At 39.0% G+C, this 24305-nt stretch overlaps 1 protein-coding gene across 1 annotated transcript in view; it reads right to left on the bottom strand.

Moving 5' to 3' along the window:
• LOC127986006 (uncharacterized) overlaps nucleotides 1-24305 on the bottom strand; it is a gene marked incomplete at its 5' end in the record, with an annotated part of 403871 nt that overhangs the window by 310752 nt on the left and 68814 nt on the right. The gene's annotated exons all lie outside the window — the stretch shown is intronic.

The following is a 24305-nucleotide window of genomic DNA, read 5'->3' on the forward strand; positions in this document are numbered from 1 at the left end:
ATTGCATTTTATATGGGAAACATCTAATGCCCCAACAAAAACAATACTATATACATTTAGACTACATCTGAGTACATTTTACCATTCTTTTTATGAGAGTTAGCCTTCCTGTCCTGTTTCCCAGTGGGATCATAAAGTTTTACGACCTGGTCAGGAGTGGGGTTACAGAAACATGACTCTATTTAAGAAAGTTAAAATAAGGAGAAACATTTAAAATTTATAAGCTAGTAAAATTATAATCCTCGCATAACAAGGATTAACCATTGTACGCACAAGCATATTCAAAATACATATTATTAATAAAATGACGAAGGTAAGGAACTTTAAGAAAGGTTTCTTTTTGTGTGTGTGTTGGAATGTGGGTGGGGGTTTCGTGTCTCCTTTGAGGCCCGCACGGGTATCATAAATAATTTAAGTCCAACCAGGCTGGCGCCAGGCCAGGCATTTAGAGTAAAAAGGTTTCATGTTATATGCCTGAATTTAACCGATGAATCGATGACCTGCATATGCGTTACAGCGTTTTCTCACTTGTTTCTTGTTGTGTATCCATCCTAGTTCTATTTTCCTTGTCATCTTCACGGCCCTTTTGTTATTTCTCAGATGTATTTTTGTTGGCTGCATAGAATGCTCCTTCTCAAAATCTTGATCTGTGTCTTTATCGGTTGTCAATGTGCACATCTTTCTTCTAAGTTTTTTCAAATAAGGACAGTCTTTTTAGATCATCTTCAACCTTTTCTCTGTTTTTCCATACAGAAACGCCTTGTAGCAATCCTATCAACATATGCTGGAATGTAAGCAGTCATAGTGGCATCATCTATTTCTCCAACTACCGAGCTGTCAATCTGTAATGAAAACAAAACAATACAGTAAGACATAATGGTTAGCTTAAATCTAAGAAATGGCTTTATTTCCATATGAGTGAAAATTAAATGCTTAGCAGTAGCTACAAATCAGCAATTTATTTCTATTTTTCTTCACTTGCTTCACTTGAACAAAAAACAACTCAAATAAAAAGTTAACAGTATATACATTTATTTATACACAACACTCCTCCCCTGAAATCTTAAACTCCAAATGTTTCTCAATTTTATTTTTATTTTTTATATATCTTATTACAGATTCAATCGAACCGGGGGCTTTACTAGCCCCTTAGGTCTCAGTGCACCTTCCTGAGTGACAATGGTTCCTGAAACCCCTAAATCTAACTGCTTTTGCTGAACAGCAATGTTAGAATCATCATCTGTCACCTGTCCTGACACAATAATCACATCCGTCTGAAACAGTTCATCATTTGACTCTGGTTTTTGCAATTCTGAACTGATGAGCTGATTTACATGTCTCTTGTACAATTTTCCACACACGTTTACCAAATATGTGACAGGACCTAGCACCTTAACCACACTTCCCGGTACCCACTTGACACTTTCCCCTCCCCTGTGGTTTCTAACCAAAACCTGTTGTTTTGGCAAAAACTGTCTGGCAGTTTTAGTATGAGACAGTTTAGCTTGCTGAGCTGCTTGCTTCTGCTGCATGATCTCAGTGAAACTAGGTTTCAAGAGAGACATTCTGGTTTTGAATTCTCGCTTGATGAATAATTCTGCTGGGGGTTTTCCTGTGGTAGATTGGGGGGTGCTGCGGTAACAAAAAAGACAATTGTGGATACAGTGCTGTAAAGACAATTGGTCATTCTTTCCCTTTTCCAAAGTCCTTTTCAGATTTTGCACCAACCCCTCTGCAGTGCCATTAGAAGCTGGATGGTATGCCGGACTCTGAATGTGTTTTACACCATTGTTTTAAAAAAATGTTTCAAATTCATGCGTCACAAAATTGCAACACATTATCAGAGATCAATTCATCCAAAAGGCCCCAAGTAGCAAAGTGACCTCTTAAGACTTGGTCTTTCCTGGTCTTTCCTGCAGTGGTACTAGACATCAATGCAATTTCAGGCCAGCATGAAAAACTATCTGTTACGACCAGAAAGTTATATTTCCCTTTTTGAGCAAAGTCCACGTGTATTCTTTGCCAGGGCCTATTGGGCCAACTCCAATTATGCACAGAGGCTGTAGCAGGCAGATTCCTCTCTGTCTGGCATGTTCGACAGGTGCTCACTAATTCTTCTTTGTCTGCATCAAGGTTAGGCCACCAAAAATGGCTTCGGGCTAGGGCCTTCATCTTCACAATGCCCTGATGATTGTGATGCAGTTCTATCAGCAATTTTGATGTTAACACGTCTGGCACGACCACACAAAAACCCCACAAAATAGACTCAGATTCCGCAGTTGCCGAAGACAGCCTTGCTTTTGTGCGTTCAAATGCACTTTGACATTTTTCTGTCCATTTCCACTCAGCATCTTTGTGAAGCAACTCAGTGAGTGGTTTAATTTCACTCGACAAATTTGGTATAAATTTGCCAAGATAATTCAGCATTGCCAGAAAAGATCTCAACTCTGATACATTTTTAGGGACAGGATTTTTATCGATGGCTTCAGTTTTCTCCGGGATCGGGTGCAAACCTTCCACATCGATGACATGTCCGAGGTACGTAACACTATTCTGAAAAAAAGAACATTTTTCTTTGTTTAACCTAAGCCCGTGCTCTTCCAGACGTCTCAAAACATTACTAAAATTTTTAAAATGCTCTTTGGTGTCTTTTCTGGTTATTAGAATATCATCAAGATGAGGAAAGGCTTACTTTCGTCATCCATTTTCAATTGTGTGTACGCTTGCGTCAAATCCAGTTTGGAGAAATGTTTTCCCCCAGCGAGAGTAGAGAACAAATCCTGGGTTTTGGGTATGGGGTACTGATCAATGTTTAGCCACGGATTGATTGTCACTTTATAATCTTGAATACAGACAAGGGGCGCAGCCCATTCACTGTGTAATACCAGTTGACTCAGTTTTTTTATCGACGGCTTCCCGTAGAGCATAAGGTACCGGCCTCACTTTACAAAAGTTCGATTTCGCCTCAGGCGAAACATGCAATTTGGCAGTTACACCGTTCGTGCAACCTAATTGGGAGCTAAACACGGCATTGTGGTCGGCGCAAATTTTCTCAACCGGAACGCGTATGTGATTCACTCGAGACCAATCCAAATTTAGCACCCTGATTCAATCACAACCCATAAGAGCTGGCCCTTTCCCTCGCAACAATAACAACGTTAGTCTTAAACCTTGCCCCCCATTCTGAACTTGAACATTAATCTATCCCAACAGTTCCATTGGATGATCAGTATATGTTCGCAATTTCAAATCACATGGTTGCAATTTTACCTTTTTGATTTTTGACCAGTACAAGCTTTCAGATATGACCGACACCGACACAGTGGCCGCAGTTACGATTTGAAGACTGCACGAGTTTGTTCCTCGGCAACATCTGATGGCAACACCCCGGCTCCATAATATGAATCCTCCGGTCTGTCCGTAAAGATCACATCAGCTCCACTGCACGAATGAAAAGAACGAGTTGCAATTTTTTTCCTAGACCGATGCTGCTCCTTTGGCTTGAAATCATTCCGCTTATTATTAAAGGCCTGTTCCAGATGACCAGTTTTTCCGCATCCCAGACACTGGAACTCTTTGAACTTGCGGCCGCTTGGTCCATGTCCTTTCCCCAGACATCTGTAGCATTTTCGGCCAGTGGTGCTCCTTGACTCCGTTGGCAAAGCCGTGGACTCACGCTGCTTCACTCCCCGCAAGCCTAGATGATCTGTCCGCTGGTAAGATGCGGGCGGTCCTTCTGCATCAACTGCATGCCACTGGTTGTACACTCGAAATTGTTGGTTATTTCCACCATACGTGCCCATGTCAGACCTTCATCACTAGCGGCATTTAACAGTTTTCGGTGCAGTTCTTTATCAATTATGCACCACACTAATTGGTCTCACAACAAATTATTTTTTTTGGTGTATAAAAGTCTCTTAATGCCTTGAATAAGATAGAGAATTCTGTCTTGCTCACCTTGCTCGGTGCAATCAGATCTTTTAACAATGCAAAAGTTTTTGGACCAACCACAGACAAAAATACCGCTCACCACCGGTCATCTTCAATCTTGTTTGCCACCAAAAACTGCAAAAGTCTTTCTTCGTAGTTTTTAAACGTTTCCGTTGTTTCGTCGAACGTTAATCCCATGTCTGTACTGTAGAGCGTCATGCTTGCTGTTCCCTCTTTTTTTTTAACACGGCGGGAGCTACCCGCTGCAAAATTCAACACATCAAATGTCTATCCTCGTCGCCAAAATTGTCATGTATTTACTAGTGATACAATACAATGATGGATTGTCTTGGATTGAAGCGTTTATTTATTGAAGAAAAAAAAAAAGATTGATCAGATAGGAACTAGTACAATTTAGCTTTTACCTCTCTGGTCTACCCCCCGCACACTGCGTGGCATGCTACATTTTTCTGTTGCTTTCACAACCAATCACAAACACTGTTGCTCTCACAGCCAATTACAAAAAAGAACAAAAGACAACTCAAATAAAAAGTTAAATTATTCAAATACAATTTTAATATACAACAGCACCCCAAATATAAACAGATTTAGGACTGTACCCTCAAAATTGTAATTGCTTTAAATATCTCAAAAAATGTTTAATAGAACATTACTAAAGGCCAAGAGTGTGACAACGTTGCTAAAAATGGATGTTTCATGTATCAGCTGTATAGGTAGGCAACTATAGGTCTTTCTTATCACTTGGAAGTCAAACTGTCTTAAGCATTTGAATGTGCTCACCTTTAACAGTAACATTACTCAAATCGTAGAGAAGGCTAGACTTGAGAACAAGGTCCATAATATGAATCCTCCGGTCTGTCCGTAAAGTATAGTGTTGAGACACAGGCTATTATATGTACTCATTTATCTGTGATTCACTGCACAACCGGAATCTAGTTTCTGAAAAACATATAACTTGCTTTGGAAGGCTTAAAAAAGCTAGCTTTGTTTGCAAATTATTAAATGCAAGTAAACAGTTTTGAAAAATATCAACAAATAAAACAATAACAGGACACATATGCATAGTGACAAACCAAAAGAGAAGGTACAACTAAAGAAACCGAAGCAATGTCAGAATATATTCAACATTATTATTGGTGTAGCACGCTGAACACTATACTAAACGTCCATGCAAAACTTAATCGAAATGGTATCCCTGCTGGCTCTGAAACTGGCAAAATTCTGAATGTTTGTTTACTGTTATGTAATGTCGCGATGTCCAACGTGCTGCATGCACTGGGGATTTCTGATGTTACTTTTTCCCTCCCCCTGACAGCAGCCTCTCTGTGTTCGAGGACCTCTTGATTTACAACTTAGGGAAAGTGCGGTTAGTTTTGCCAGTTTTTACTCAAAGTGACCTTAAAGTGAGGCCATGACAGTAATCTCCTTCATTTTAGAATGTACATATATTTCAGGATATGGTGCATCCCTGAGAACAATAATTTTGGATCTGAAATAAATAGTTTCAGAAAAAAAGTGGTCTTGTGGCACAACTTGCCCCTGGTTTATTTAGATATTGTCATCCTATTAAACTGTTGGAATAAGACATATTTTGTAGTTTCTGGGAAAACACAAACTTAAAAACACAATATATGATATTTGTGAATAATTTCAGGCAAATGGCAGGTAAATCAAACATTTATGTGGCATGGCCATCTCCTCACTTCTCCAGATTATTCCGTCGGTATGTAGGTCTAGGCGGTCTGGATTTGGCATACTACTTAACATCCCACTTGTCAATGCTTCAGTGGAATATAAACTGGGGTGTGGGTAGTTTCTTGAGCACATAACCTTCAGGGATAACCCCTTCATTATTTTCTTTAAATGTGTGTGTGTGTGTGAGAGAGAGAGAGAGAGAGAGAGAGAGAGAGAGAGAGAGAGAGAGAGAGAGAGAGAGAGAGAGAGAGAGAGAGAGAATATGTTATTCTATGATTGATGATTACCTGTCCATCACTTTAGAGAAGTTCTCTTATACCCTTACTTTGTTACTTCTCTTATCTTTTTCTTGGCAAGCATGAACAGCAACTGTGGCCTAACGTTACTTCGTGCAGGTGAAAGCTTCTGGCAGGATTTTGAGGGATCTCGTTAATTCAGATTTTTTTTCTCATAATTCTGAGATAATTAACTCATGAATTCATAAAAACATAGTGAAAAAATGTTTTTCAAGAAAAATGTATCTATTTCATGCGCACCGCGGAGGCTGTCTGTCAGTAACACACACACACACACCACAATGAGTCCGGCGCACGCACACACAATAACGTAAACTCCTGCTTACTAACAAAGAGTGACGATGGTGAAGAGATTTGCTTAATGTTATCAGGCACATTTAATCTCACCAAACATTTCTAATGTGTGATCATATTAAGACGTTCATCTGTGAGATCTGCGATTTATAAAAATAATAAAACCTATTTAAAAAAAAAAAAAAAACTAAATAACTAAAACAAAAATAATAATAAAAAGGAAAACGAATACAGCTCGTTATCAGACTGTAAAAAATACATTAAAAAGTCATGACAACACATTTTTAAGGTTGGCTACTTTAAAAAAAGTAGCTTTTACTTGCAATTGTAAAGTATTATATGTCTGCTGTCTGGTTCATTGAAAAAAAAAATCTTGTTAGAATTAGCAGTATTCTACATCCACATTCTACTGGGTTTGAATGGATTAACTACCTTTTATAACATGGAGCTCATTGTTCATCTAGAAATCCTGCTCTTCAAGAATACAGGATTATATAACCAAAATGGATCCTTACTAAATCTACTTTTAATAACCCTTCCAAATAACTGTAATCATCTCTCTCTCTCTCTCTCTCTCTGTCCTTATGTATAGTCAAGCCAGGTTGAGTTAGCAGTGAAGGAGAGCACCTTTGATCACCAGGGAGTCAGTCAATAGAGAGTATACTGTTCCACTTGCACTAGTACAGTATTGTTCAAAATAATAGCAGTACAATGTGACTAACCAGAATAATCAAGGTTTTTCGTATATTTTTTTATTGCAACGTGGCAAACAAGTTACCAGTAGGTTCAGTAGATTCTCAGAAAACAAATGAGACCCAGCATTCATGATATGCACGCTCTTAAGGCTGTGCAATTGGGCAATTAGTTGAAAGGGGTGTGTTCAAAAAAATAGCAGTGTGGCATTCAATCACTGAGGTCATCAATTTTGTGAAGAAACAGGTGTGAATCAGGTGGCCCCTATTTAAGGATGAAGCCAACACTTGTTGAACATGCATTTGAAAGCTGAGGAAAATGGGTCGTTCAAGACATTGTTCAGAAGAACAGCGTACTTTGATTAAAAAGTTGATTAGAGAGGGGAAAACCTATAAAGAGGTGCAAAAAATGATAGGCTGTTCAGCTAAAATGATCTCCAATGCCTTAAAATGGAGAGCAAAACCAGAGAGACGTGGAAGAAAACGGAAGACAACCATCAAAATGGATAGAAGAATAACCAGAATGGCAAAGGCTCAGCCAATGATCACCTCCAGGATGATCAAAGACAGTCTGGAGTTACCTGTAAGTACTGTGACAGTTAGAAGACGTCTGTGTGAAGCTAATCTATTTTCAAGAATCCCCCGCAAAGTCCCTCTGTTAAAAAAAAGGCATGTGCAGAAGAGGTTACAATTTGCCAAAGAACACATCAACTGGCCTAAAGAGAAATGGAGGAACATTTTGTGGACTGATGAGAGTAAAATTGTTCTTTTTGGGTCCAAGGGCCACAGGCAGTTTGTGAGACGACCCCCAAACTCTGAATTCAAGCCACAGTACACAGTGAAGACAGTGAAGCATGGAGGTGCAAGCATCATGATATGGGCATGTTTCTCCTACTATGGTGTTGGGCCTATTTATCGCATACCAGGGATCATGGATCAGTTTGCATATGTTAAAATACTTGAAGAGGTCGTGTTGCCCTATGCTGAAGAGGACATGCCCTTGAAATGGTTGTTTCAACAAGACAATGACCCAAAACACACTAGTAAACGGGCAAAGTCTTGGTTCCAAACCAACAAAATTAATGTTATGGAGTGGCCAGCCCAATCTCCAGACCTTAATCCAATTGAGAACTTGTGGGGTGATATCAAAAATGCTGTTTCTGAAGCAAAACCAAGAAATGTGAATGAATTGTGGAATGTTGTTAAAGAATCATGGAGTGGAATAACAGCTGAGAGGTGCCACAAGTTGGTTGACTCCATGCCACACAGATGTCAAGCAGTTTTAAAAAACTGTGGTCATACAACTAAATATTAGTTTAGTGATTCACAGGATTGCTAAATCCCAGAAAAAAAAAAAAATGTTTGTACAAAATAGTTTTGAGTTTGTACAGTCAAAGGTAGACACTGCTATTTTTTTTAACACACCCCTTTCAACTAATTGCCCAATTGCACAGCCTTAAGAGCGTGCATATCATGAATGCTGGGTCTTGTTTGTTTTCTGACAATCTACTGAACCTACTGGTAACTTGTTTGCCACGTAGCAATAAAAAATATTCTAAAAACCTTGATTATTCTGGTTAGTCACATTGTACTGCTATTATTTTGAACAATACTGTACATTGGTCCATGGCACTTACCATAATTTTCTGACTATAAGTTGCACCTGAGTATAAGTCACACCAGTCCAAAAATACGTCATGATGAGTAAAAAAAAAAACATAAGTCGCACTGGACTATAAGTCGCTTGTATTTTAGAACCAAGAAAAAAAATACATTACCGTCTACAGCCACGAGAGGGTGGCTGTAGATGGTAATGTTTTCTCTTGGTTCATTTCTCTTAGTTCATTTCTCTTGGTTTATGTCAAATTAATTTTAATAAATAAGTCGGACCTGACTATAAGTCGCAGGACCAGCCAAACTATGAAAAAAAAGTGCGACTTATAGTCCGGAAAATACGGTAGTTCTAAGCTTTGTAGGGGTTTCTGGGAATGGAACGGTAGATATGCATATCTACAGGGACCGCAAGGATGGTATACTGGTTGATTGTGTCTGACCGATTGTGGTGGGCCAGTCTGAGCAAAAATGCCAGGGCCCTTTTTTGTGCCAGTCCAGCCCTGCTTAAAGGTCCTTATCTGTCTTTCACTGTATCTTTTTACAAACTATAAAAGGTGGACTGTGAGCCTGTGCATTATTTCTTTGCACAGAGACTCAAGCTGTGTGTAAACCAGATCATTCTCTTCAGAGAATTAAAGCAATACAAAGACAAAAGTTTGTTTTTCATTCTTAGTCTCTACATATTGTTATTGAATTAGATATTCCACGACACTGTGAAAAGGAGTAACACATTGGGGGACTGGAAGGCACCGTGGCCGTAGCCAAGGTTTGAAAACTAGTGTGGTCTGGGTGGGAATTGTGCTATAATAACCCCACTCATTATATACAATAAACTCTAAAGAGACAGAAATGTAGATGTTTGTGAAAGATATTTTCTCTGTTTTGGAGGAATGAGTATTATTAAATGATATCACATTGCACCATTACTTTAGGTTAGGGGTATATAATTTTATCAGTTTTTATTATTATTCAGCAATATATATAGGCCTATTGCTGTTATAGTTTTCATTAACAACCATTGAATGTTGTTGGCACGACTTTGTGAAAATTTTATATGAAATAGCACAGATGTAACATACTTGTTCTAAAGATCACTTGTGCTACTGTTTTGATAACTTTTCTGACAGATGATATCATGATAATTTTTGCCTTTGCCTTACTGTTTGTGGTATCCTGTCAGCAATAACATGTCTGTGGGCTCTTTTGATTACTATCATTAAGTTCTGGCAGTGTTGCTAGATATTGCTATGAAACAAATTAAATAAATTTCCACCTGTAAAACTAATGGCCAACAAATTCTGTTTAGTCTGTTTTTAGGATGGCTACAACTTTGGTATTTAACATATTGTTTCAGAGATGCAAACAATTAAATATTGAAATGTAAACTTAGTTTGGTTGGTTTTATGGTGTTAAAGTTAACTTTAAGAAAATGTCTTTTTAAAAGGTAATTATAAAATTAGTTTTTTTTAATTATTGTTTATTTCACATTTGTTTGAATCAGATTTGGTCAGATGGTCATTTTACACCCAGATGGTGACTCGACCCAGGTAAACTTTCCCTAAACACGGGGCAAACTGAGCCATGGGAACACTTTTTTTTATTTTTTATAAGAAACCATATTTTTAGAACTCTTTGTCATTTATACATTTTGATCATTTAAAATGATAGGAATAATTTCATTTGGATAGGAGAGGGTAGACACTTTCATTGTACTTCTGCTTAATTTTCAGTAAAAAAGTGGCTAATCTTACCCCACACCCCCTATAAGTAGGGCTATGCACAGTGGGGTGGCCCAGACCCATCACCCCAGCTTAAAGCAGCTGTCTTTTACAGCTCCGCTAAAGATCCGCTGATTCCGCTTATCCGCTCTGTGTTTTCCATCCGCTCTGCAGCTTTAAATTTCAATGTTTGACTGTCACTCACAATCTGTACTTGCTCTTTGGAGAGTGGAGACCACAGTCCACGAAACTTGTTGCATTACGATCCAGATTAGTCAGGGGTTGATCCGCTGAATAAGTAATTAGTTAGTAGTTTGTTTGTTTTTGTCGGTAATTGCTCAGCCTTCTAAAAGTGCTAACAAATTGTGCAAAAGTTGTTGGCACACTGTAGACCAATAAAAATAAAGGCCTTCACAAAAAAAGAGGACAGTGAGAAAGGGAGGCTGCTAGTTCAACATTGCAAACATGAATACAAAGCTCCAGCAAGCCAGCAGGTGTAAATCATCGAATATTTAGCGTTTTATTTATTTATTTGTTTTTTTGCAAAAATTATACAAACATTTGTACAAGCATATACAACTTGAAACAAGTACAAAAACAAATAATCATTCATAATAATAGGTAAAGTGAAACAATTCATGCCAGGGGTCAAATTACTTTTTTTTTTTTAGATTGGATTAGATTGAGATTAGATTGTCATCACTCAATGGCTGGATGTCTAAGTGGTGCCCACAGAATAACATAGGTTTCATAGACAAATGGACAAGCTTTTGGGACATACCTGACCTGTTTAAAAGAGATGGTCTTCATCCCTCCTGGGGTGGCGCCACCCTTCTCTCTAGAAATATGGCAAATAGTCTTAGTTTTTATACTTGACTAACTGGGGCCCAGGTCAGGAAGCAGACAGACTGGCTAAACCGACCGTCTGCTAGCTGCCTCCCGTCACAGAGGTCAGTTAATTCTCAGCACATAGAGAATCTTTCACCTAGATATCACACTATAGAGACTGTGTCTGTTCCCCGAACTAGAAAATACAAAAAATGTCCAAACCAAGTTAAGATTAACAATTTAATTGAGGTTCAACAAATAAAAAACAGAAGCAATATGGATTAACAAATGATAAAGCTTGGCTTATTGAATGTAAGATCCCTTTCTTTACACTTTTTGTAAATAATATGATCACTGGTCATAATATAGATGTGCTCTGTTTGACAGAAACCTGGTTAAAACCTGCTGATTACATTATTTTAAATGAATCCAACCCCAAGATTACTGTTATAAACATGAGCCTCGTCTAAAAGGTGGAGGTGTTGCTTCAATTTATAACAACATTTTCAGGATTTCTCAGAGGGCAGGCTTCAAGGATAACTCGTTTGAAGTAATGGGGCTTCATTTAACATTATCCAGAGAAACAAATGTTAATGATAAATCCCGTTATGTTTGTACTGGCTACTGTATACAGGCCACCATGGCACCATACAGACTTTATTAAAGAGTTTGGTGATTTTACATCTGAATTAGTTCTGGCTGCAGATAAAGTTTTAATAGTTGGTGATTTTAATATCCATGTTGATAATGAAAAAGATTAATTGGGATCAGCATTTATAGACATTCTGAACTCTATTGGTGTTAGATGACACATTTCAGGACCTACTTGTCGAAATCATACTCTAGATTTAATACTGTCACATGGAATTGATGTTGATGGTGTTGAAATTATTCAGCCAAGTGATGATATCTCAGATCATTATTTAGTTCTGTGCCAACTTCATATAGCCAAAATTGTAAATTCTACTTCTTGTTACAAGTATGGAAGAACCATCACTTCTACCACAAAAGACTGCCTTTTAAGTTATCTTCCTGATGTATCTAAATTCCTTAGCATATCCAAAACCTCAGAACAACTTGATGATGTAACAGAAACTATGGACTCTCTTTTTTAGCACTTTAAATAAAGTTGCTCCTTTACGCTTAAGGAAGGTTAAGGAAAACAGTTTGACACCATGGTATAATGAGCATACTCGCACCCTAAAGAGAGCAGCCCGAAAAATGTAGCGCAGCTGGAGGAAAACAAAACTAGAGGTATTTCGTATTGCTAGATCCGATTACTTTTCTTCTCTTTTAGAAGAAAACAAACATAACCCCAGGTATTTATTCAATACAGTGGCTAAATTAACGAAAAATAAAGCCTCAACGAGTGTTGACATTTCCCAGCACCACAGCAGTAATGACTTTATGAACTACTTTACTTCTAAAATCGATCCTATTAGAGATAAAATTGCAACCATTCAGCCGTCAGCTACAGTATCACATCAGACAGTGCACTATAGACCCCCTTAGGAACAGTTCCACTCATTCTCTACTATAGGAGAGGAAGAATTGTATAACTTGTTAAACCATCTAAACCAACAACATGTATGTTAGACCCTATACCATAAGCTCCTAAAAGAGGTGCTTCAAGAAGTCATAGATCCTCTTCTGACTATTATTAATTCCTCATTGTCATTGGGATATGTCCCCAAAACCTTCAAACTGGCTGTTATTAAGCTTCTCATCAAAAAACCACAACTTGACCCCAAAGAACTTGTTAATTATAGACCAATCTCGAATCTCCCTTTTCTGTCCAAGGTACTAGAAAAGGTGGTATCCTCACAATTATATTCCTTCTTAGAGAAAAATGGCATATGTGAGGATTTCCAGTCAGGATTTAGACCGTATCATAGTACTGAGACTGCTCTCCTTAGAGTTACAAATGATCTGCTCTTATCATCTGATCGTGGGTGTATCTCTCTATAAGTTTTATTGGATCTTAGTGCTGCATTTGACACAATTGACCACAACATTCTTTTGCATAGACTTGAACACTTTGTTGGCATCAGTGGAAGTGCATTAGCATGTTTTAAATTGTACTTATATGACCGCCATCATTTCGTAGCAGTGAATAAAGATGTATCATATCAATCACAAGTGCAGTATGGAGTACCTCAAGGCTCAGTACTAGGACCGCTACTCTTCACGCTTTATATGTTACCCTTGGGAGATACCATCAGGAAACATGGTGTTAGCTTTCACTGTTATGCTGATGATACTCAGCTCTATATTTCTTCGTGGCCCGGTGAAACACACCAACTTGAAAAACTAATGGAATGCATAGTCGATATAAAAAACTGGATGACGAGTAATTTCTTACTGCTAAATTCTGAAAAAACAGAGGTGTTAATTATAGGACCTTAAAATCCGCTTGTAATAACCTAGAACACTGTCTGAGACTTGATGGTTGCTCTGTCAATTCTTCGTCATCAGTTCAATTCAATTCAATTCAAGTTTATTTGTATAGCGCTTTTTACAATACAAATCGTTACAAAGCAACTTTACAGAAAATTATGTTTCTACAATATTTAGTAGTAGCTAGTAGTTTGTGCATGTTTGACAGGATTTTAGAAAAAATAAAAAATAGTAATAATAATACAAGACGTAGTCAGCTAGATGATGAACTATCAATATTAGTAATTAATAGTTATTATATGATGCAGTCACACATTTAGCGATAATTGTTAGTTCTGGTTGTTGATTCAAGGTTAGCATCATCTGGGGTCCTCTGAGGGTCAGCATCATCTCTTCTCAGGTGTTCTGGATCCAGACTGGAGCTTGTGTAAATCCTAGTTACCACGGGATGTAAATCCCGTGGCAAAACATAGAAACAAAATAGAGACATCATTAGCATAGCTGCTGATCCAACAAAGTAAAATTAGTTTAACCCAAGCTAATGAATAAAAATGCACATTTGATCAGATGCAACTACACTCACAATTTAAAAGATACATTATTCGTATGCTTGTTTTTAATCTAGATTTAAACAGAGAGAGTGTGTCTGAACCCCGAACATTATCAGGAATTATTAGGAACCTAGGTGTGCTATTTGATCACAATCTTTCCTTAGAAAGCCACCTTTTTTACCATTTGTAAAACTGCATTTTTCCATCTCAAAAATATATATCTAAATTACGGCCTATATGCTCTCAATGTCAAATGCAGAAATGTTAATCCATGCATTTATGACCTCAAGGTTAGATTATTGTAATGCTTTATTGGGTGGTTGTTCTGCACGCTTAGTAAACAAACTACAGCTAGTCCAAAATGCAGCAGCAAGAGTTCTTACTAGAAACAGGAAGTATGACCATTTTAGCCCGGTGCTGTCAACGCTGCACTGGCTCCCTATCAAACATCGTATAGATTTTAAAATATTGCTTATTACTTATAAATCCTCTACATCCGCTACGTTCTCAAAACTCAGGCAGTTTGATAATACCTAGAATATCAAAATAAACTGCGGGCGGCAGATCCTTTTCCTTGTTAGGCGCCTAAACTCTGAAATAACCTACCTAACATTTTTCGTCAAGCAGACACACTCTTGCAGTTTAAATCTAGATTAAAGACCCATCTCTTTAACCTGGCATACACATAACATACTAATATGCTTTTTAATATCCAAATCCGTTAAAGGATTTTTAGGCTGCAAAGTAAAATTCAAAGGGTGTTTTAACTCTGCTTTGTCAATAACATGCAGCAGCTGGAAAACTTTAATATATATTTTTTTACTATTAATTAATTAATTAATTAATTAATTAATATTATTATTTTATCTTGCAAGCGCCACTAGCAAAGAATTCGCAGGATTAATAAACTCTGCTGTCTGCCGCTTCTCTCCTGGTGAAAATGAACTGAGCTTGCGGTTGCCGCTTGTCAGTGCAGTACAGAAGGGATGAAAGGGGCGTTTCAGCGCCGCCCACACATTCAAACAAATATTAAAGCATAATCTCATTTTTTACCCACAAACAAAAATACGGAAAATCCAGCTACATTTGCGTTTTGCGTTTCTTAAACAAAACGAAAAAACGAAAATCAAACCATTTTTCATTTATCTTTATTTATTTTTAAATAGAAAATCAAATGACCAAAAGATACACGGACCAAGTTGGATAACTAAATATCAAAATCAGATTCATGGTGGAGGCGTTTTTCATATTTGTCATATTCAATTTGACCATGTAATCAAAAATACAAAAAAAATCACTCATTATTTGTTTTTTAAATATTATATTTGTAAACGAATAAGGAAATAACAAGTCCGTTTTTGATTTTCCGAATTTGTTTTCTTAATTGAATATGAAAAGAACGAATGATACACGGATTGTCTCGGTTTAGTTTCACATCCAACACACAAGTTGAGCTGAACATCTATTCACTGTCTCCATGTGTCCAGGGCGTGGACAGGTACAGTACGCTCACGCAGCTTCAGTGAGCAGGAAAGGGACTCTTATTTTGTGCAGTCTTATTTCCTGCTATCTGTGCCTCAGACATGTAGCTCTGCACATCCAGTGCTGATCGGCTGCCCGTCTCCTGCGCACATATTTCGAAATACTTCCACACAAATGACATGATAGATACATTTCAGTTTACATTCCCCCGAACAACAGCTGCAACAGGAACGACACACTAAATGAATTGTACCAGCACATCAGTGAGCAGCAGACAGCACACCCCGATGCTTTTCTCATCATAGCTGGGGATTTCAACCATGCTGACCAAAATTTCCAAAAATACACCAGCACATCAACTTTCCAACACGAGGTAATGACATTTTGGACTTTGTTTACACCACACAGAGAGGAGCTTACAAAGCTCTCCACCTGCCCCACCTCGGAGCTTCAGACCACATCACTGTTATGCTAATGCCTGCATACAGACCGCTCATTAAAGTCGCCAAACCAGTTTACAAACATATTAAAGTGTGGCCAGAAGGATCATCAGAGATTCTTCAGGACTGCTTCAACACAACTGACTGGGACATGTTTAAACAGGCTGCCACATGCAATAACACTACTGACCTCCAGGAGTACTAAGAGACTGTCACTGCCTACATCAATAAGTGTATTGATGATGTAACTGTCATAAAAACCATCACTGTCCGGGCCAACCAGAAGCCATGGATGACAGGGGAGGTCTACAGACTCCTGAAGACACAGAATGCTGCCTTCAGAGCTGGAGATGAGGTGGGCCTGAGAACAGCCAGGGCCAACCTGTCCCGTGGCATCAGAGAGGCTAAGAGACAACACTCCAGGAGGATAGCTCATCAAATCAGCGACAGCAGAGACACTAGGAGCCTGTGGCAGGGGATACAGACCATTACGGACTACAAGCCCCCACCACTGACCTGTGACCACAACATCTCTCTGCTAAATGAGCTGAACACCTTCTTCGCTCGCTTTGAGCAACAAAACAGCACCACTGCACAGAAGACTCCACCTCAATTCAATTCAATTCAAGTTTATTTGTATAGCGCTTTTTACAAAACAAATCGTTACAAAGCAACTTTACAGAAAATTATGTTTCTACAATATTTAGTAGTAGCTAGTAGTTTGTGCACATTTGACAGGATTTTAGAAAAAAAATAAAAAATAATACAAGACGTAGTCAGCTAGACGATGAACTATCAATATTATTAATTAAGTTATTATATGATTCAGTCACACATTTAGCAATAATTGTTAGTTCTGTTTGTTGATTCAGGGTTAGCATCATCAGAGGTCCTCTGAGGGTCAGCATCATCTCTTCTCAGGTGTTCTGGATCCAGACTGGAGCTTGTGTAAATCCTAGCCATGGCGAAACATAGAAACAAAATACAGACATCATTAGCATAGCTGCTGATCCAAAAAGGAAAATTAGTTTAACCCAAGCTAATGAATAAAAATGCACCTTTGATCAGATGCAACTACACTCACAATTTAAAAGATACATTATTTGAATGCTTGGCGAAAGAGATGTGTTTTTAATCTAGATTTAAACAGAGAGAGTGTGTCTGAACCCCAAACATTATCAGGAAGGCTATTCCAGAGTTTCGGAGCCAAATGTGAGAAAGCTCTACCTCCTTTAGTGGACTTTGCTATCCTAGGAACTACCAAAAGTCCAGTGTTTTGTGACCTTAGAGTGTGTGATGGGTTGTAACGTGGTAGAAGGCTAGTTAGGTACGCAGGAGCTAAACCATTTAGGACCTTATAGGTAAGTAATGATATTTTGTAACTGATACGGAACTTAATAGGTAGCCAGTGCAGAGACTGTAAAATTGGGGTAATATGATCATATTTTCTTGACCTCGTAAGGACTCTAGCTGCTGCATTTTGGACTACCTGTAGCTTGTTTATTGACGAAGCAGGACAACCACCTAGAAGTGCATTACAATAGTCCAGTCTAGAGGTCATGAATGCATGAACTAGCTTTTCTGCATCAGAAACAGATAACATGTTTCGTAGCTTGGCAATGTTTCTAAGATGGAAGAATGCAGTTTTTGTAACATTGGAAATATGATTTTCAAATGACAAATTGCTGTCTAATATAACACCCAGATTTCTGACTGTAGAGGAAGTAACAGTACATCTGTCTAGTTGCAGATTGTAATCTACAAGATTCTGTGTAGTGTTTCTTGGTCCAATAATTAGTATCTCTGTCTTATCCGAATTTAATTGGAGAAAATTATTTGTCATCCAATCTTTTACATTTTTAACACACTCTGTTAGCTTAGATAATTGGGAAGTTTCATCTGGTCTCGTTGAGATATATAGCTGAGTATCATCAGCATAACAGTGGAAGCTAATTCCGTATTTTCTAATGATATTACCAAGGGGCAACATGTATATTGAAAATAGAAGGGGACCTAGGACGGATCCTTGTGGCACTCCATATTTTACTGATGATAAATCAGATGACTCCCCATTTAAGTAAACAAAATGGTAGCGATCGGACAGGTAGGATCTAAACCATCTTAGAGCCTGCCCTTGAATACCTGTATAGTTTTGTAATCAATCTATGAGTATTTCATGATCTATGGTGTCGAACGCAGCACTAAGATCAAGTAAGACTAGAAATGAGATGCAGCCTTGATCTGACGCAAGGAGGAGGTGGTGTCTGGTAATTTGTTAACTTAGCCACTGTGCTAAATTAAAAACCTTGGATTGTTTTGGTTATTTTCAATGAGTTTGTGTATATGCTCTGCCCTAGCAGTTTTTAGAGCCTGTTTATAGCTGGACATATTGTTTTTCCATGCAATTCTAAAAACTTTTAGTTAGTTTTTCTCCATTTGCGTTCAAGACTACGAGTTACTTTCTTGAGAGAGTGAGTATTACTGTTATACCATGGAAAAGTAAGTTTTTCTCTAACCTTTTTCAATTTGATCGGGGCAACAGCTTCTAATGTATTAGAGATCGTGCCCATGTTGTCAGTAATTTCGTCTAATTCATGTGTATTTTTGGGTACAAATAGCAGTTGAGATAGATCAGGCAGGTTATTTGCGAATCTTTTTTTGGTGGCTGGAACAATAGTTCTGCCCAGACGGTATCGCTGAGACATATAGTTAATATCAGTTATACGCAGCATGCACGATACAAGGAAATGGTCTGTAATATCATCACTTTGAGGTACAATATCTATAGCAGTAAGATCGATTCCATGCGATATAATTAAATCTAGTGTAACGGAAACTGGTCAATTTAGCTCAAAGGGAATCATTTAAGATTTTAAAGGGAATTTGAACAGAATCACTGTTTCACGGCTGTTCACGGAGACGCGCCTGCGGTTCAGTGAACGAGCTGTTTAACATCAAATCTGCGCTGGATACTAATATCCAAAATATAGTGAAACACTATCAATTAGCACAGTAACAAGATCGGCAGTTTAAGACATTAACTTGTAAGCACAAAACACAAGATACTTCTCTTTTCAATATGAATAAGGCTTTATTAGATAAATCTAAGACATATAAACTAATCTAACACAAACGCACGCACACACACATCCACACAAGTTGCAGGAAGGTCGAAAGTTAGGGAAAGATGAGTTTAAGAGAATGGAAATATGGAATCCCAACTTCACAGCAATACGTTAAATTGCATAAACATGAACAACCATCAATCACGTAATTAGCGGTCGCATTGAGTTCCTCAATGAGGTTAAAATTATATTAGATACACCAGTAAAGGTCACAGTCTGGAGGTAAAGTTACTTGCATCTCCTGTGAAGAAGGAGCCTCGGTGAAAGGGCTATCCCGAGGTCGTTGATTGGCTGGAAGTTCAGTCTCTGAAGTGACGTCTTGGGAAGCCCGTGGTTGTTGGGCGTTGGCTGAAAGTGCAGAGTCGTGTGCGCTGGTTGAAGTTGAACGGACGTTACAAAACTTAACTCAGAACACGAAACTCTCAAACGGAAAAGAAAAAAAATAAAGTTTGACGAGACTAGGTTGTGTTCCTTCTCATCGTGGCATAGTAGCAGCAGGCAGGCCGAAGCACGCAGGAACCACGCTCAAACAGTGATGACTAAACCGCATGGCTAGAAGCTACAAGCTAGCAGAAGCATAGCTAGAGACTAGAAACCGACATGGCTAATACCAGCATTAAGGGACTAAAAGCAGACTAAAAGCAAGGCATGACTGATAGCACAAGCAATGCTCGAACTAAAAGCAAAATTTCATGGTGTCCAAAGTATTTAAACTTCCTTGTTGGCCACCCCTCAAATGTTGCCTTGACCAATCAGATATGGTCTTGGGTCTGGGGTATCATAAATCATTTGTTTATCTTACCAAGCATTTGGTTCTTGCCTCACAGGGTTTAATTTTGGACATGATTCCTATAACGATTATGATATATTTTAAAAATAAATGATTGTCAGGACAACATCAAGCAAGAAAATGTGATTATATCAATACTAGACATGACTATGTATCCTATAGTTATCAAAAGACTTACACAATAAGTGATTATACATGATAGTCAAATGTGTGGGTTACACATAAATGAATATGGAGTTAAGCAATGGAACGATTCATTTATGAGTCTTTTTGAGTTCATTCTGGTCCATATATAATGTACAAAAAGCAGTTTCTTTGCTATTCTCTGGCAAAGGGACTTTTCTGTGAAGACAAAGGTTTAAAGCCCTTCCCCCTTAGGAATTTCAGTCTGGTTCTGCTGGCTGGGGGGAAGTCAATGCAAGTATTTAACTTGATCTCCTGGGTTTACATGTGATGTCCAGTGTTGCATTTCAATCACGAACAATAAATTTGACAATCTCTTCTTCGAATTAAAATTGTCAATAATTGTTCTATTGGTGTTAATGTTGAAAGCTGTTGTGTGAACAAGTTGGTTGGTTGGTTATCTTGCTTGGTTCTTGTGGCACTAGAACTGATTTATGACTTCCTGAGGAGTTCGGCTCTCGTTTCAATGCACACAGCTCTGAAAGACTCTTTGATTTGTCTGGTTCGACTCATTTCTGCTACACTAGTGTATGATTAAAACGATGAATGGACCCGATGACATTTTGCTTGACTCCAAAGGAGTTTATTAGGTCAGTAAACGCAAGTCCTAATGTATCATTTGCATTATCAACGTGAATATTAAAATCTCCCATGATTAGTGCCTAATGAGACCCACCACAGTCGTGTCATCTGCAAACTTAATAAAGAGGTTGGAGTTGTGTGACGGTGTGCAGTCATGGGTCAGCAGAGTGAAAAGGAGAGGGCTCAGCAAACATCCTTGGGGGGGGGGGGCAGTGTTGTGATGGTGCTGGATGTGTTGCTGCCGACCCGTACTGCCTGAGGTCTTCCAGTACTGCCTGAGGTCTTCCAGTCCACCTCCTCCCGGCGACCAGGTGATGAGACTGACCCCAGACAGCGTGAGGAGATCCTTCAGCATGATCAATGCCCGCAAAGCTCCGGGTCCTGACAACATCCCTGGGCGTGTACTGAGAGACTGTGCAGCAGAACTCACTGATGTCTTCACAGACATTTTCAACATATCACTGAGTCAGGCTGTTTTTCCCACATGCTTTAAAACCACTACCATCATCCCAGTCCCAAAGAAGCCATCTCCATCCTGCTTCAATGACTACCATCCTGTTGCATTTACTCCCATCCTCATGAAGTGCTTTGAACGGCTAGTCATGCACCACATCAAGTCTGCCCTCCCTGGACCCCTTCCAGTTTGCATATCGGTCCAACCGGTCGACAGATGATGCCACTGCCGTCCACTCAGCACACACCCATCTTAAAGGGGTCATGAAATGAGAAACCAAATTTGCCTTGATCTTTTGGAATATAAGAGGTCTTTGTACCATTAAAACGTCCTGCAAGTTTCATAGCTTAAGACGTCCTCCCCATTATAAACGAGCCATTTATTTAATCAAGCTCTAAATACAGCTCGTTCTGGATCCATGGTAAGAAGTGGCGTCACGGTGCGAAGTGACGTTCCAACCATTTGCATATGACCACCTCCAGCACCAGACAACTACGCTCATTTCGGATCGTTGTCGAGCCGCGCGCCTCACAAGTGTTCAGTCGACGGACAGCGAGTGGGTCTGTGTACAGGAAAATTACAATGCCATGCAGATGTGCTGTTCCTGGCTGTGGACAAACAACATCTTTGAATACGCTGCCGAAAGATCCTGACGTCAGGGAAAATGTAGAATTGTCATTTAAGGGTATTAACAATATTACTTTTAATCACTGGCTAATATAAACACATATGTATAAGAGAATCTTGAAAATATGTCGCCTTTCTAGTAGGATTAAAAATGTTGCCTCATCAATGCTGCATCTTCAAATATGGCCTGTGCATGCATTTTTGTCCTTGGTACACCCCATCATTTCATTGAAATTAGGTAAATAATGTTAAACTGTTAGCATATTAAGCTATAGAATAATTATGCAACAATAATCCGTTTTCAAGTGTCTCGGGTTACAATTTTTTTATTAATTCAAAATAGTTTCACTTTCCATGTGGACACGGGCTGATCCAGTGTTCGTTGTTGTGGTGATGGTTCATTTTCCTCTGATTCCTCATCTGATTCCGGCTCAAACATATAAGGTTTTATCATCGCAAGAGCCATCGCTTCGAATGCATCACCCGCTACTAAACAGTTACGCTCAATCCGCAAATGTTCTGTCAAATGTCGTTAGCCAATCATAACAGTGGGCGTTAACACTGAACTCTTAAAGGGGAAACAACCCAAAACAGACTGTTTGAATCAAAGGATGAGAAACAGGGTGGGAAAATGTCATAATTCACTACATTTTAAAAGTTTTTTTTTTTTTTTTTACTATAGTAATACTATAATTGCACCTTGGGGACCATAATAATAAAATAAAAAAACCCATGTCATGACCCCTTTAACAAAAAGGACTCCTATGTCAGAATGCTGTTCATTGACTTCAGTTCAGCATTCAACACAATCATCCCTCAACAGCTCATCTATAAGCTGAGTCAGCTGGGGCTCAACACTTCGCTCTGCAACTGGCTGTTGGACTTTCTGACTGGAAGACCTCACGCAGTACGGGTCGGCAGCAGCACATCCAGCACCATCACAACACTGGGGCCCCCCAAGGATGTGTGCTGAGCCCTCTCCTCTTCACTCTGCTGACCCATGACTGCACACCGTCACACAACTCCAACCTCTTTATTAAGTTTGCAGATGACACGACTGTGGTGGGTCTCATTAGCAACAGAGGTGAGACAAACTACAGGAGTGAGGTGAGCCGCCCGGCCAAGTGGTGCTTTGAAAACAATCTGTCTCTGAACGTGGAGGAGACAAAGGAGATTGTTGTAGACTTCAGGAGAGCACACACTCAGCATGTTCCTCTGACCATCAATGGTGCGACTGTGGAGAGAGTGAGCAGCACCAAGTTCCTGGGTGTGCACATCACAGAGGTCCTCTCCTGGACTGAAAACACTGCAGCACCTGCCAAGAAATCACAACCGCGTCTCTACTTCCTCCGCAAACTGAGGAGAGCCAGAGCCGCACCCCCCATCATGTACACCTTCTACAGAGGCACCATCGAGAGCATCCTGTCGAGCTGCATTTATGGAACACGTCTCACCTGCAAAGCCCTCTGCATCACAGGTGATCCCACTCACCCATCACACAGCTTTTTCAGCCTGCTACCATCAGGGAGGAGACTGCGGAGTCTCCAGGCCAGGACCAGCAGACTGAAGGACAGCTTCATCCACCAGGCTGTCAGGAAGCTGAACTCCCTCCCGAACCTGCCCCCCCTCCCATCTTCTTCCCCAGGCACCACTGAACTATTTATTAACTATTTATTTTATTATGTCTTTTTTTTTATATCATTCCCTTGTATACATTGTATAGTTGTATCTACATTTTATATTTGATCTAGTTATTTTTGTAGGCTTTAATGCTAATGTTAACTGTATGCACTGCGGTCTGAGAGTAACACAATTTCGATTCTCTGTATGTACTGTACATGTGGAAATTGACAATAAAGCAGACTTGAACTTGAAATTTATATGTGAGAGTGTGTTTTATGTTGAATGTAAATGTATCTGCATGATTACCATCTGTTTGAGTGCAAATCAGCCCAAACCAGCTCGCTATTACTGTATCATGGCTATCAAAGTGAACGCGTCTATATGAATAGAGAGAGTGGATTATTTACTATATGGCGCATTTTATGGAATGCCACGTCTGCCAAAATAAATAAATCCATACATGAATATACAAATAAATGTAAAAAAGAAAAAATAAATATACATAGAAAAGAAAAAAACGAAAATAAATATACATTTCCTAATTTATTTCTTTCACAGTGACACCCTGTGGCGAAATACAATAAGTATCACTGACGTTTATACAGTCTGTGACTGCGAGGTATATGGTTAAAATCTTACTGTGTGACATGGATAGGCTAGTCTTTATTCCGGACATGGCCGTAGAACATCGTTTGGTCTGGATTTGTAAAATGTCCTGGGCTAAAAAACATGAAAAAGGGACGCTGAAACGGAAGCGCTTGATATTTTCCATTTTTCGGTCAAAACTCACGGAAAGGAAGCAGGGCACATAGGCTACAGTGAAGTCGATGCAAGCATATTGACCAATGCTTTTGAAACGAGACCATTGCATTTGAATGTAGCCTCATTTCCAAAAACAATACTGACAGCAACAGCCTTATTAAATGTATGAACTTCACGTTAATCCACATCGATAAATTCAGT

This window comes from Carassius gibelio, chromosome B21, assembly GCF_023724105.1.
Source record: "Carassius gibelio isolate Cgi1373 ecotype wild population from Czech Republic chromosome B21, carGib1.2-hapl.c, whole genome shotgun sequence".
Lineage (NCBI taxonomy): Eukaryota > Metazoa > Chordata > Actinopteri > Cypriniformes > Cyprinidae > Carassius > Carassius gibelio.